Genomic DNA, 13,478 nt, shown 5'->3' on the forward strand with positions numbered 1-13,478 from the left:
TTATCTACCGAGGTGTAAATTAGAGGAGCAGATGTGTGAGTTAGGCGTGCGCCGCCTTTTCAGACGGGCGGCCGTGCCAGCCCGGATCCGAGTGCCGTGCGGCGGCTGGTCGGATGGCCGGGCTCAACCTCGCGCGCTCTTGGCAGCGGGGACAGCTGTGCGAGCGAGCGGTGTTTTGCTTTGATAGTTTATCTGCTTTAAAAACGGGGATTGGGTCGCTTACCCACTTCATAAAGAAATTGTGACGATCATCTAATTAGCGCTCGGAAGGGTTGCTAGAGAACTGAGCGAGGGCTTAGGAGACATAAAATGCCATTTGGTTTTTAATGAAGACAGGATGAAGAGGAAATCTGGAAAACAAAGATATATGCAGGGTCGTGTGCCTTCTGCATATCCTTTGCCGTAGCCCGGTTTCTGGTTTGGCACGCCTGGGTGTGCACGCACCGCCTGGAGCGGGAGGGATCGAGCATCTTCTCCTTTCTGCTGCCTGGAGGCTGGACAGACATAAAGGCAAACGTGCAGAGATGTTTGCTGCCCGGAGAAGAGCGATTCCTGCTTTACTCCTCTGCTGCACCGCTGGCTGCACTTACAGAACATGTACAGCCAGAAGCCTGATATTTTATATCCAAATTAAGGCAGTAAGATGGCAGGGCGGCTCCAGATCTCTCCCTCCTTTTCCTCTCCTCCTAAAATTTCAAGCAGAGAGAAGGTTGCACAGAGACCAAGTTGAGGACAATTTCTTCATAACCTTTACCTAAGCCAAATCCTCCGACAGCTAACTCGAAAGTAGTTTTGGAAGAGCTGTTAGCTCTTCAGTGTGGTTTTTGTTTAAACCCCAGGAATGAGGCTGAGTCTTTTGCAACGCAGGCAGCACCCGTTGCCCAGAGGGCTCCGCCGGTGAGGCTGGTGCTGCTGGCAGGTCACAGCAAGGCAGAGCTTAGCACAGGCCCCAAAACCTGCCCGAGCGCTGGGGAGCCGGGGCTGGCTAAGCCGCCCAGCCGCACCGTGGCTGCTGGCTGCGACGGCTGGTTCGAAGGTAGTTTGGGGCTTTGGGCACGCGCTTGGGTCCCCACAGTGTCAGCATCCCCAGTTTGCCTCCCAGGGACCACGAGGAGCCTTTGCCAGGTCTTATGTTACCTTCTTTTTTCCACCCATCTCACCCTGCTGTTAACAGTCCCCGGAGCAGCAGACAGGCAGCACGGAGCTTGTTTCAAAATCCACCTCTGCTTTCGTGGCCAAATTAACCTCCCAGCTATCCAGGAACCGGTAACAAAACCTCATGGCTTCATGGGCTTGATGGTCTGTTAGTGACGCACAACAAAATCGTCCTCCCTCTTCGCTGCCATCCCACACAAAGAAACCCGAGCCTTTTTATGGTGTATTTAACCTGGAGCTCTACCTCCCTGTAGGGATATGGCTGGGATTTTCAAATGAGACCACTGGCAATTTGTTGCTGGATTCCAATTGTGTTTCAGGGGATTTGGCGAATAACTTGCAGCCTCTTTTAAAAACTCACAGAACGGCAATGGAGATAATTTGCAGGTTACCCACAGAGGCAGACTGCTCGAGGTTCATTACACTACCAGTTAAATATTATTTATCTCGTCCATTGTCCCAGTCTAGTTACTTGTTTCCCCTGGAAAGCCAAAGAGTTGGACACATGAGTTGGCTGAACAAGGTTCTCCTTTCAACTGTCATTCTCCATTTAGAAATAATACCCAGAAATATCTTTTTCTACAGTCTTAAGCCGCCAGCCAGGGCAAACAACCACTTATTACAGGAGCTTAGATCCAAAGTTTACCACCATTCATGGGGAGCTGGATCCAAGGTTTTGGTTTGGCTGCTGATAAAGAGAGGCGAGCAAAGCTGAGTAAACCCAGATCTGAACTCCTCCCGGTGTCAGTGGCAGGGCCTGGTCTGCTTCCAGCTTATCTTCACAAAAGCCCATGGTCTGAGCGGCAAAGCTAGTTTTAAAGCAGTACAACAGAAGCGTTTGGGTAAAAATGCATTGTTGTTACTAACAGTAAATAAATATACAAAGTAAGACCTGCTGTTGTAAAGAAAACTGCACCTGAGCAGTGATATTTCAGGCACTGAGCTGCACCGCCAGGCTTGGCACCCTGGGCTCGCGGGTAGCTGCCACCCCCAGAGGCAGCTAGCACCCATCCCAGGCTTTTCTGAAAGCTGCAAGTGTTTCCTGGGCTGTAATCCAGCCCTGAGGGCTTCGGTCCCTGGTTTAGGTGACATACAGCACAGCTGCTCGGGGCACGGGAGGGAGGCAGGAGACATGTGGACGGTGCGTATCGTGCTATTTGATCCAAGGAATCACAGCTGACCCACCAGCAAGCCCCGACAGGCTTCACTGCTGTCTGTAAAAGGGCAGGGAAAGGCGCTTTGCAGGGGAGGGGATCACCTGGCGCATCGGCTGGACGCTACCCCAGTGACACAGCGGCCAACCTCCATCGCAAACCAAATCCTCTCCCTGATCCCTCATTTCACTGCACAGATACAAATACGAACTGGCCTTTGCAGCTGAAGGAAAAGGGCAACTGGGTTTCTTTTCTCCGTCAACCCTGTCCTGACCGTTCAGATATTGTGAGTTATAAATCCCCAGTACTTTTTGAAGCCTGAAGCCTGAAGGCTACTGAAGTGCAACCTGTTCCCCGCCATTGACCTTTTGACGTTAATGTTTGAGGACTGTTTTCATTACAGGAATGGTGAGAAACTATAAAAGAGAAAACCCCAAACCCAAGACTTTCTTTCAGTCACACAATGCCAGGAGGCAGATTATCTAAAAAAAAAAAAAAAAAAAAGGACTGCAAGCCTTAGCACAGATAAAATTACATTGCAGAAAACTCCATCCCACTCTTCAGCATTTAAAGTCTCTTTTCCAGTAAAACGTCCTTGCTGAGCTGGGGTGTTTCCCAAATCAAAGCAAGTTTCTGAGCCGTGTTTTTGGATGCCATTCCAATGGGCATGCGCCTGAATGCTCTGCTGAACCGCTGTCTGCCAAAGCACCTCTCAGCTAAATACCTGGTGGCTGCTGGGGCTTAGAGCAGTGGGGATCCTTATGGGACAGATCAGTCATAACCCACTTAAAAAGCAAAATATAAGCCAGCCAGTTCCTGCTGGTATTGGTTTTACCTCCCTTTGCCAAAACATCATCTTCAGTTTTGAAAGTTGCTGCTGTCTTTCTTAGGACCAGGATGATCATTAGGCTCATCAGGCTGGAGGATCGGTGAGTCCGGGCTCTTCCTCAGCACTCAAGAATTTTACTCCATGGTCAGTTTTAGCCATATCCTAAAAGAAAAGAGGTAACACATGAAAAAGGCAATAAAAGCAATATCCTTATCCAAATGCCCTGTGCCTAGCGAAGCCCGAGGGGCCCCACGTACACACCACGCTGCCGGCTGTTAGAGGGTTCGGTTGCTGTTTCTCTGGAGATGGGTGCTGCAGCGGGTCCCCTTAGTCACCCTCTCGTCCTGGGTGACAGGACCGTGCAAGCAGGACCTGCTTCCTTTCAGGACGCGTGCGTTTTGATTTTACTCATTGATCAAAAATAGCCAACTTGCTTTATTTTCACATCCTCTTCAGTAGCGCGAGGTCAGGTGGGCTTTGTGTCTCTCTCAACGTGTTGGAGACCAGCCCGAGTCTGGAAGGTTTTACGAACGTTTCGTGCAATGGAAAAAGTCTGTGGGGTGAGAGGAGGGGGGACCAAGCCAGGAGAACCTTGCTGTTGCTTCCAGCCACAGCTCAGGCGAGGTCCATCATGAACATAACCCTTACTGAATGCTTTTCACTTCCTTTTTTTTTTTTTCCCCAGCCCATGAGCAAAGGTTGAAGCTGTGTTGCCGATCTAGAAGAGCAGCACCGAGTCAGTGCTCTCTGCAGCACAGCTCCAGGTTATCTCCCCTGCCGGTTTGAACCTGGTCTTCTTACCTAGTTTGAATATTCAGAGATCGGGGACGTTCTTACTGGCAGTCCTCAGAGAGTGCCCTGCCCGAGGGGTCTGGGGAACCTCCTGGGACTGACTGAATACAGATAGAAGGACCTTGCCATTGCCACCCAAATTAATGGGTGGGAAGACACAACACACGCATTAAATCACACTTAGCAGCCCAAAGGATTAATCGCCCTGTTCACATAAGGGCTAGTGGAGAAAAAGAAGCTTGCAGGAGGTTTAAGTTTTGGCCCCATCACTTGTCTGTGCATCTGGCCCTCCCACACCGTCTGCTTTGATGTAAATCTCTCACACAGGGACTCTGTGTGCTCAGAGCCCTCCACTTCCACTCGCTATCGGCAGGCAGGGACGTGTACGTGTCAGTAAGTGCTATACAGCACCAGCCCGCGCTTTCCAACGAATTAGCAGAAATACCATGCTATTACATTTTCTGTGATCTGCCTGTCAATCAAGGAGGCTCTCATGGTCCTTTCTGATGTTCATACCAGGATTGCAGCCATCCGCTATTTGCTACTAAATACTTGAGTCTCTGTCCATGAAGACCGATAGGAGCATCCAGCTGGTAACAACTCACAAAGAAACCCTGGGCTTGGTCTCCCCCCTGCCTGGAGCGGCTGCAACAGCAGCCAGCAGCCAGCAGCAGGGGAGCTAGATCATAAAAAGTGCACTAAATAAAGCCAATCTTAGCACCAAGGTTGATACAAAAAGCCATAAAAAGCGGGGACAATAAAAAAGGAAAATGCATGGCAACAACAAATGCTAGAAGCTGACATGAAAGGATTTCATTTGGAAAAGACTGCCTAAAATTCCCTCTCCTGAAGGTGATCAGCATGTTCTGTCCTAGCAGGATTACTGCTTGCACATACATGCATACGTCAGCTTGTATTCATAGCCCTAAAATGTTCCTGTCAGTTATACACTCCACAAATACCAGCAAGATTTGAGATTCTGCTTCCCCCACCCGCCCCATCCCACCCCTGTTGTTGTTGCATCTGCTTGTTTCATCTATCATTGGTCCCGTCCTCATCTTCGCCTGAGCATATGTTGCAGGGGGAGAAATATAATTAAGTTTGGAAAATTCATTTCGAGGTAACCAGATGTCTTGCACTACCTTGAACGTATTTCCCGCACCTTAATTAGTGGAGGGAAAGTCACTGCGTGTGGCTGAGCGGTACGGACTGCGGCGGGGGCAGCGGGCAGCCCTGCCTTGCCGCAGAGCAGATGGGCTTCGCTCTCCGATGCCGGGAAGCATCCTCTCCAGGAACGCATCCTGCAAAGGCTTTCGGAGGGCTGTCACGGGACTCACTTTCTGGCGCCCGTCACCTGTGCACATCCTGATTGCCTATATACACACTTAAGCTGTGACTTCCCTTTGTTTTGCTTCAGGGCTGCCTCCTTGATTTATTACAGTCAGACAAGTGTGGTTATGGGTTTGTACACCAAATCTGCATAGTTAATTTGTGCAGTTGCTTCTGGATGTCTGCTGGGTAACTTGGTGGTGCACGGGCAGTAATACAACTGTACGTGGGCAATGCGCTCGCAGGAGCTGCGCGCACTAAATCAGGATCAGCTGCGTGCCTACAACGCCGACATCCGCCAATAACCTCTGAAAATGGCATTTCTATATTGCTGTTTTACAAGAAATGCCTTGTTATTCTGTAAAACGTTGCAGGGTACCTGAGCCTGCCAGTCAGGGGCAGATATTTACAGACCAACAGTTTGCATGGAGCAGCAGGGCTGGTTTAGCAGAAATTTTTCATTCCTCTGCCAAAGCCTTAAATCCCTCTGACGGCCTTCAGATGAACTCCTGGCCTGCAGAGAGGGCAGGGATTGTGTGGGGGAGATGGAGTGATGCTGGGAAGCCTGGAGACGGTGGGGACCAGAGAGGAGAAGCGGCACCTCTGGGACGAAGCCAGAGGCTGCCCAGGTCGCCCTCCAGCTAGCACAGAGGGACGCTCGCTCCAGGGGAGGGTTTTGCTATCTGTATGGCCATGCTGTGTGCCCCCCCTCTAGGAACCGGGCACTGGCTGTTTCCGTACCCCGTCAGCAGCCAGGAGTGATGGGGTATTCCTTTCCCGCTCTCGCCCTCGGGGCCAGGTTTCCTCCTCCCGTCCCGGCCAGCTTGCTGGGTCCCTGCCAGGGCCCCCAGTGCCAAGGGAGGGGTGACGCAGCCCCGGACTCCCCGGAGCTGGGAGGGATGGGGGAGGGGGTCAGAGCTCCTCTAGACTTGCACCCCTGTCACCCCCTGCTCCCTCATCTCTGCACGATCCCGCGCGTTCGTGCTGGGAGGACCACGCCGCTGCAGCAATGCGCCTTCCCCTGCCGAGACCACCCCGGCGCTCGCCAAGCTTGCGCCTCAGCTCTGCAAAACCCAAAACAACACCCCAAAACCAACACAACACCCCATTTCTGTATCCTCAGCCACATTTGGAAATGGCCAAGATGGACCCACCACAGTCTCTGTTTCCAGCAGGAGAGGCCGTGGCCGTGGCCGTGCCCGCGGTGGCTGTGGCAAAGCCGTGCCGGGGCAGCCGGAGGAGCACGGGTGCTGCCCTGGGACGAGGCTCTGATTCTGGGCTCAGCTGCCGCACGCCGTCTGCAACCCCAGCTGGGCTTCAGCTGCTGGCTGAGCAGAGCTGTACCCGTCCCCCCGCGCCCTCGGAGCCGTCTCGCTGTGCCGCACGGAGACAAAAATACTTCCCCAGCTGCTGCCCACCTGGTGCCTGAGGCAAGTTTAGGAAATGGCAATAAGAAACTGAAAATAAAAGGCCGAAAAGAGACAGATAGAGGGCTTGCACCACAAGTGAGAGACCTAAAAATAGTGGTGATATGATCTGTCAGAGCTATAGGTCATAATTAACTGCTTGAGTGTCTCTGGGCATCAAGTAAGTGCCTCTTGGGCAATAAGAAACTCACATAGGTTTAACAGCCAAGACGGCTCATCCTGGGCTCCCAGCCTGCCACCGCCGAAAATGGAAGATGTGTGGACAGTCCCCTGGCCGGCTGATGGCAGGCACTGGCGGGGTGATCATCCCCTCCACCCCGTGTTGGGGACCACCGTGCCCTTTTCTCCCCCTGCCATGGAGATGAGGGGTTTTCCAGGGGACGAGCAGGGTGAGTAAAGGCCAGGGAGGAGCGGGCAGGTGCCAGCCAGGGGCACCGTCACCCTTTTGGGCACAATCCCACTGCCGTATTCCCGGTAGCTCTCAGGGCTGCGGGGAGATGGGTGCAGGGATGAGCTGCAGGTGGTGCTTGCAGGGAGCCTCCATGAGGTACAGGTGCACGGGCGTTTCCCTCGTGGTGGGTTGGAAAGGAGAAGCCAGAGCTCTGGGTCATCTTCACGTCTGGAGACAACGTGATTGGCGCTTTCTCGACTGCCCCATGTCAGGGAGCAGCTCCGTCCATGGAGGTTTCTCTGCCCCTCGCTGGGACCAGTGTGGGCTGTTTGGCGTGGCTGCAATCAAAGCTTTTGTCCAAACCCTACTCAAGTGACTGAAACAACCAAGGCAAGAGGCCTGCACGTGTCCTGTCCCTGCTGAAGGAACCCCTCGGGCCATGCCCAGGCTCCAGCTCCAGCCCTCCCAACCATGTTTTGCAGAGCACGGCAACATCCCCCTGGCCGGGAGGGATGGCCTGTTCCTTGGGGTGCCCCGTTTCACCAGGGAAAAAGGGGTTTTATACCAACAGGCTGCACCAAGGGATGTGCAGGAGGAGCTTGTGAGAAGGAAGTGTGATAACGCTGTCGCAGAGGGAGGGTTCAGCTCTTGGCCCCGCTGCTGTGCTCACCCCAAAGCCCTGCAAGTCCAGGGTTCAGACAAGCGCCCGTACCCGGCGACATGTTGTAATAATCACAGGGGTGGATCTGGCAGACCAAAATATCACAGTCAGTGAAAAGGCCCCTTTCAAGTCAATTTATGCCTGATATTTATTTTCTGTAAATATACAATATTGTGCATGAAATCAAGTGGAAAGTTTTTTCTTTAATTCCTCTGGAAGCAGAACTACCTAACTGAGCTGCTATTCCCTGGAAACATTTAACTCAAACATTACGACATTGTGATAGAGGAGGAGAAATTTAACACCACAACAACAGCCCTCAGCTAATCCATTTTCTTTTCTGGGACTGGGAAAGCTCAAACTGGGAGGATATTTAAAACTAGCTCAGCTCTAAGAATGGATGGTAGTTAAAACCAGAACAAAATAGGTAAGGATTTTAAAAACAAATACATGACTTAATGGATCGTGATCCTAAGCAAAGTTAGAAGAGCTACAAACCATAAAGGACGTGGTGGGTGCGGGTGTTCCCTATTACTCATGAAGAAGTCCGATGAAGCCGTGTGCTGGGAACAGCCCCTGCGCGGCACGGCCGAAGCTGAGCTGGCTGGAAACAGCCCGAGATCCAGCCGTACCAAAACTACCCGTGACCGCTGAGGCCAGCGGGAGAGGCGAGCACTGACGCCTTTGCAAAAGCACATTTCAGCTCTCTTGGGTACCCAGCCAGATGCCGGTGCCCCAGCTTGCATCTCCCCTCCATGTCTGCTTTAAATCCCGTGCAGAACCAATCTTACCTCTTGTGTGGCTGGCCCCGGGGGGTTCACGCCTGCCCCAGCAGATGCACGTATCCCATACGTTCCTCGGGGTAACGTTACATGGCGGAGACCAGATGTAGCCTGATGCCTTGAGAGAAGGGCTGGCCGCAGGGGTGAACCGTGCACCCAAAGGGAAGGGGGCCGACAGCTGGGCTCGAGCAGCTGTAGCTACGCAGGGTGCGGGGGGACGGATACGCAGCAGATTTATCCTGGGTGTGAACAACTCAACACTTTCTAATCAGTAAGTATGCATCTCGCGCTCGCAGCTCCTTCTGCCTGCCCCCAGGCCCCAGTGCTGCTTCTGCAGAGCGTATATAGGACCTCTAAGGAGACTGAAGGGCGTTGCAGCCATCTGGGGCTGAGATTTAGGAGAACTTGAGATTTCGTGGCACAGCCAGTGCGGTCCTGACCAGCACGAGCACCGCACTGGGACTGGGAAGAGGGGACCGACGGTGGCTGCCTGGCCGCAGCCAAGGGTGCGTCCTGCCAAGGCTGCGTCCCGCTGCGTGCCCTGGAGACCTGCTGTGGCTGCAGAGCTAGACTGGCTTGAGTCAGAAGAGCTTGAAAGTCATAATTTTATTGTCTCTCATTCTCCCTATTTTTGGTTTCAGATTCTTGGATGTCTCCTGCCTACTCTCCAAATATGTGACAAGGAGTAGGTTTGAGATAGTAACAATATTAAAATGACTCAAAGTGCAGCATGAGCTGAAAGTTAGCACAAATGCAGAATAAAACCTCTCAGCAAAAATAACAGCCAAGGAACAGTCAGGTGGGCAGGAGATCCTCAAGGGAGCAAAGGAGGAGCGCAGGCTCAGCAGGGTCCACTCTGCTGCACGGTTGAGGAAACCTGGTGGGGACTGTCGCAGGGAAGGTGTGCCCTGCTCAGGCTGAACAACCAAGGCAAAGTCCAGAGCGAGAGGGAAATGATCAGAAAACATGGGCCGCGAGGAGAGAGAAAGACATTTGTAGGCTGCAGAAGACCAAGGGAGATATGGTAACAGTCTCCACAAGTTATTGCTAATAAGAAGGGAATAAAACTTGTTTCCATATACACTGACTGTGAAAAGGGTAACACTGCCCTGGCTTGCTTTGCGTGACCTCCTGAAAAGCCCCAGATGGAGGAACACCTTGTCTGTGACATTTAAATCTACTCCTAAGTCACTGGTGAAAAAAAGCGAACTGCCTCAGGCACAACAGGGGTCCCTCCGGAGACTCCATAGGTCCCTCTTTCAGCTTAATTCTCCTCCAGCGAAGACCTGTAGGCCTTTCAGCCAGGTACCGCTGCTTTTAATGGGTCTTCTGGTACTATGGTGAAGTGACCCAAATAAAGCCCAGCTGAGGCACCCAGGCAGAGCAAGCCAGGACCTGATTTGTGGGGGGAGCAACCAGAGGAAGAAAAGAACCAACAAGCTGAGAAATGCTCGTTTGCTTCATGCCGATCCCTCAAAGTGGGGAAGAGAGGACATGAAAAAGAGCCAAACATTAGAGGGGCCGATCGGTCCATTGAACAGGCGAACACGGAGCAGCAGATGCCTCGTGCTTTGTGCAGGTGCCAGTCGAGCGGAGAAGATGGCAAACCAGGATTATAACAAGGCAGAAGCAGAGCCGGGAGAAAAATGGCTTAGAAACCTTGTGGACGACCTCGGCATTTGCCGAGAGGTGCATCGTGCGGGTAGTGCCCCCTCGCTCCGGGACAGAGCAGCGGCTCAGCCCAGCAGGCTCACGTGCAGTGAGAAGGAGCAAATCCAATGTTCTTCTGTTGGGAAACGAGAAAGCATCGGCTTGTGAATAAGTCGTTGCATTGAGGAGGAGGAAAGACAGACAACATTTTCCCTTTTTTGCCAAAGTTCCTGAAGTCTAGTCGTTGTTGCTGCCCTTGTCCTTCCTGTGAGGTAATACAGGAACTCACGGTATTTTTTTTTGCAAATGTTATTTATGTCCTCCCTTCTGATGCCTTCGATTTAAGCCTTTCTGCATTGTTAAATCCACACGAAGCGAAGTGGATGCTTCCCGTGGGGACAAGAATGGCCCCACTGAAGTCACGCGCTGTGACTTTACGTGCATGCTTAGAAGTTTGCACAATTGAGGCTCTCGAGCCCAGGCATCATTTTCACGAGGAGCGTCCCTGACACCCCAAGCACCCCACAGAAACCAAACATACTCAGATTACAGTTTCAGAGCCACTCGTCTAGCAGGTATATTGAATCTGAAGCCTGCTCTGGGAGGCTCGATGCACAGCACAGTCCGGGTGTCCGTCTTCAGGCCACCAGCTCAGCTCTCAGCATTTTGTTCATCTCCAGCACTTGTCACAGCCCCAAATGGACGAGGACAGTCTCTGAATGGCTGTTACCAATAGAAAGCATTTAGCATTCCCCAAGTGGCTACATTTGATAAAAAAACATTTAATTACTACACTTCCTAAAGCATCCCAGAAAGTGCAGTGCCGTCGGGCAAATAAAATCTCTAAATAACTCCAAGCTATTAAAAGCCAGTAGGTTCTTGCACCCTCCACAGCCATAAAACCCACAGAAATAAAGATGCCAGATCCTGACGCTATTTAAAGGGAGGGCACAACATCATGTCCCCACACAGAGATGTGGTGCTGGCCAAGTCCCTCAATTACAGCCTGTCATACGTGGCAGCGCGTGTCCAGCTCTCCTCCAGGAGCATCCCCGGGCTTCCCGCAGAGCGCACCCTCCTGCCCATGGGATGAGGAGCTTTTCCCAGCGCTCCACTGGTGTTAAAAGACAATCAACTGGCTTATTCCAAACACACAGTATTTTTTTATATTTTTAACCGAAGCTATAAAATCCAGGAAATGTGGGTTTATGGCCTATAAAAGGCTTAGTTAGAGCTATGACCTACTGGCTTATGTAGCTTTGCTACCAGCCTTGGATGGGGCTCCTATTCCAGCCACCCGCTAAGCTGGTTTTGTAGCACTACTTTATTTGGGTTCTGCTACAGACGCAGCAATGTCGGGCAGTCAGAGGGTTCGGAGACGGGGGCTTAGAGGGCGGGTGGGCGCCTGCTCCGAGGCGCAGGAGAGCCGGGCAGTGCCAACATTCAGCTTCTCACGAGGAGCACGGGTGCGCCGAGTGGAAAAAACCCACCCCAATCTTGGCTCTTGGTGCTTGCCCTGGATGGAAGGTGTTTGCTGGGAGGGATGGTGAGAGTATTCCTTTCTTAGCCCTCATCCATCCTTTTAGGTGAAGGTGAATCAAAGTCTTTGACTGGGTAGATTCAGCAAGGGGGGTTTTATGTGCCTCTGCTTGCAGGAGGAGCTGGTCCCAGAGAGGAGGCAGCCCTGGGCTTTGCAGCTCCCCTGCTGCAATGCTGGAGCCACAGAGATGACCCCAGAGCATCTCTCCATCACAGGCTGCTGCGATGCCAGCATCACCTTGGAGGTTTCCCTGGGGATTTGCTCTTTGTCCAGCACCGACACGTTCTTCCATTAAGGAGCAACGCCCCGTGATTACAGCCAGTGCCGGCAGCTTCAACCCACAGGGTTTTGCTCTGTCTGCCAGGAATTTGCCCAGATTTGCCACTGGCCCTTTCCAGCCCCGTCCGGGAGCTCCGAGCAGTACCACAGCACCAGGGCGTGCAGCTAGTTGGACCATACCCATGGTGAAACTCAGTGCCCTCCTCTCAGGACTACACTACTACGCCCCAAATCTGCAAGTCCCAGCTACTCCTTCTCACAAGAACGGGCCAGCCGCAGGCATTTCGCCTTCCCGATGCCAAATAGCTTTTCACCATTAGAGGCCTGAGCTTCTTGCAAACTGGGATGGTAGCAGAGCCCATACTGGAAGAGTCAGAAGATCCATGACTTTTCCCCAGAAGACCAGCCCTGCAGGGAGCGTGGTACAAGCTCTACCTCGCCTTGCACCTGAGCACACGCTACACGCCCACCTACCCGTTCACAGCTCACTGCAGAGGTTCAGCCATGGCATTGGCCCAAAGTTGACATTTTGGGCTTTACTGCAGATGCGGGTCGCTACGGTGAAATGACCTTCCAAGCACCCTGATAAGTTCAGAGATTTGGCTGAGATACGAGTCTTAAAAACGCTTGCAAAAGCCGGTCAAGCCTTGCTGTGTCGAGCTGATGGCAGGTCGATTTGACACCACGTCGTCACCCAAAAGGCAGCAAAACTGTTTCCTTACCCCTTTTGCCTCAAGTCCTTACTCTGTCCTGGTGCTTTATAGCGACGGTGCTGGCAGTCGGACATTGCCGGGGATGTTCCCGGTGCCACCTCACCCTCTTGAAATGTCCTTTCCCATTTTCTCTTCCCACATGTGGAATACCCCAGCCCCTGCAGCAAGGCAAGGATGGGTACCTGGCGTCTGGTGCTCTGAGTTTGCAACGCCGCTGCTGGGGGCTGATCCCGCTCCCCCCACACCTCCGAGGCCTGGCTGGGCCCGGGGACCCCTGGCTGCAGCCTCCTTCCTCCCCGGGTGAATGAGATACAGGCACATCTGCAGAGGGCAGAAGAGCTTTTTTTTGCTAGTGAGCACCCACACAGTGTTTATTTGCAAATGAGTCAACCGGACTCTAATGGTTTTGTGGATGCCGCACAATTCACCTCTCTCTTATCTCAGGGATTTTCATTACCTTTTGGGCAATTTTGACAAGAATTCAATTTTCCCTACCCACACACACATCCTGCTGTTCTCTTGTTGAGCACATCAATTAAGAGTCAAAAAAGTCCTCAGCATCTTTTCTTTCCTGCATTCAGCCTCCCCCATCAGCCTTTAACACCATTTTCCAGTACAATTACCCACCCCAAACCACTGCCAGGTCTGGCCTGGAAGACTGAAACTCTTCACACCTGATCCACGTGCTTCTCAGCCCTGCAAACATCTCTCTGCCATCCTGGGAGCAGAAGCCAAACACCCCAAGCGAGCAGGGCGGAGCTGTGCGTGGCAGCAGC

The 13,478-nt window shown here is 52.4% G+C and overlaps 1 long non-coding RNA gene across 1 annotated transcript; it reads right to left on the reverse strand.

The window, feature by feature from the left end:
* Window positions 1–311: 311 nt before the first annotated feature.
* LOC135315921 (uncharacterized) lies at window positions 312–8,951 on the reverse strand. The gene is made up of 3 exons (XR_010375414.1): window positions 8,530–8,951; window positions 3,145–3,300; window positions 312–686 (listed from the first exon to the last, which is right to left on the reverse strand). It is a non-coding gene; the product is annotated as an uncharacterized LOC135315921 (long non-coding RNA).
* Window positions 8,952–13,478: the final 4,527 nt, after the last annotated feature.

Source organism: Phalacrocorax carbo, chromosome 16, assembly GCF_963921805.1.
Source record: "Phalacrocorax carbo chromosome 16, bPhaCar2.1, whole genome shotgun sequence".
NCBI classification, from domain to species: domain Eukaryota; kingdom Metazoa; phylum Chordata; class Aves; order Suliformes; family Phalacrocoracidae; genus Phalacrocorax; species Phalacrocorax carbo.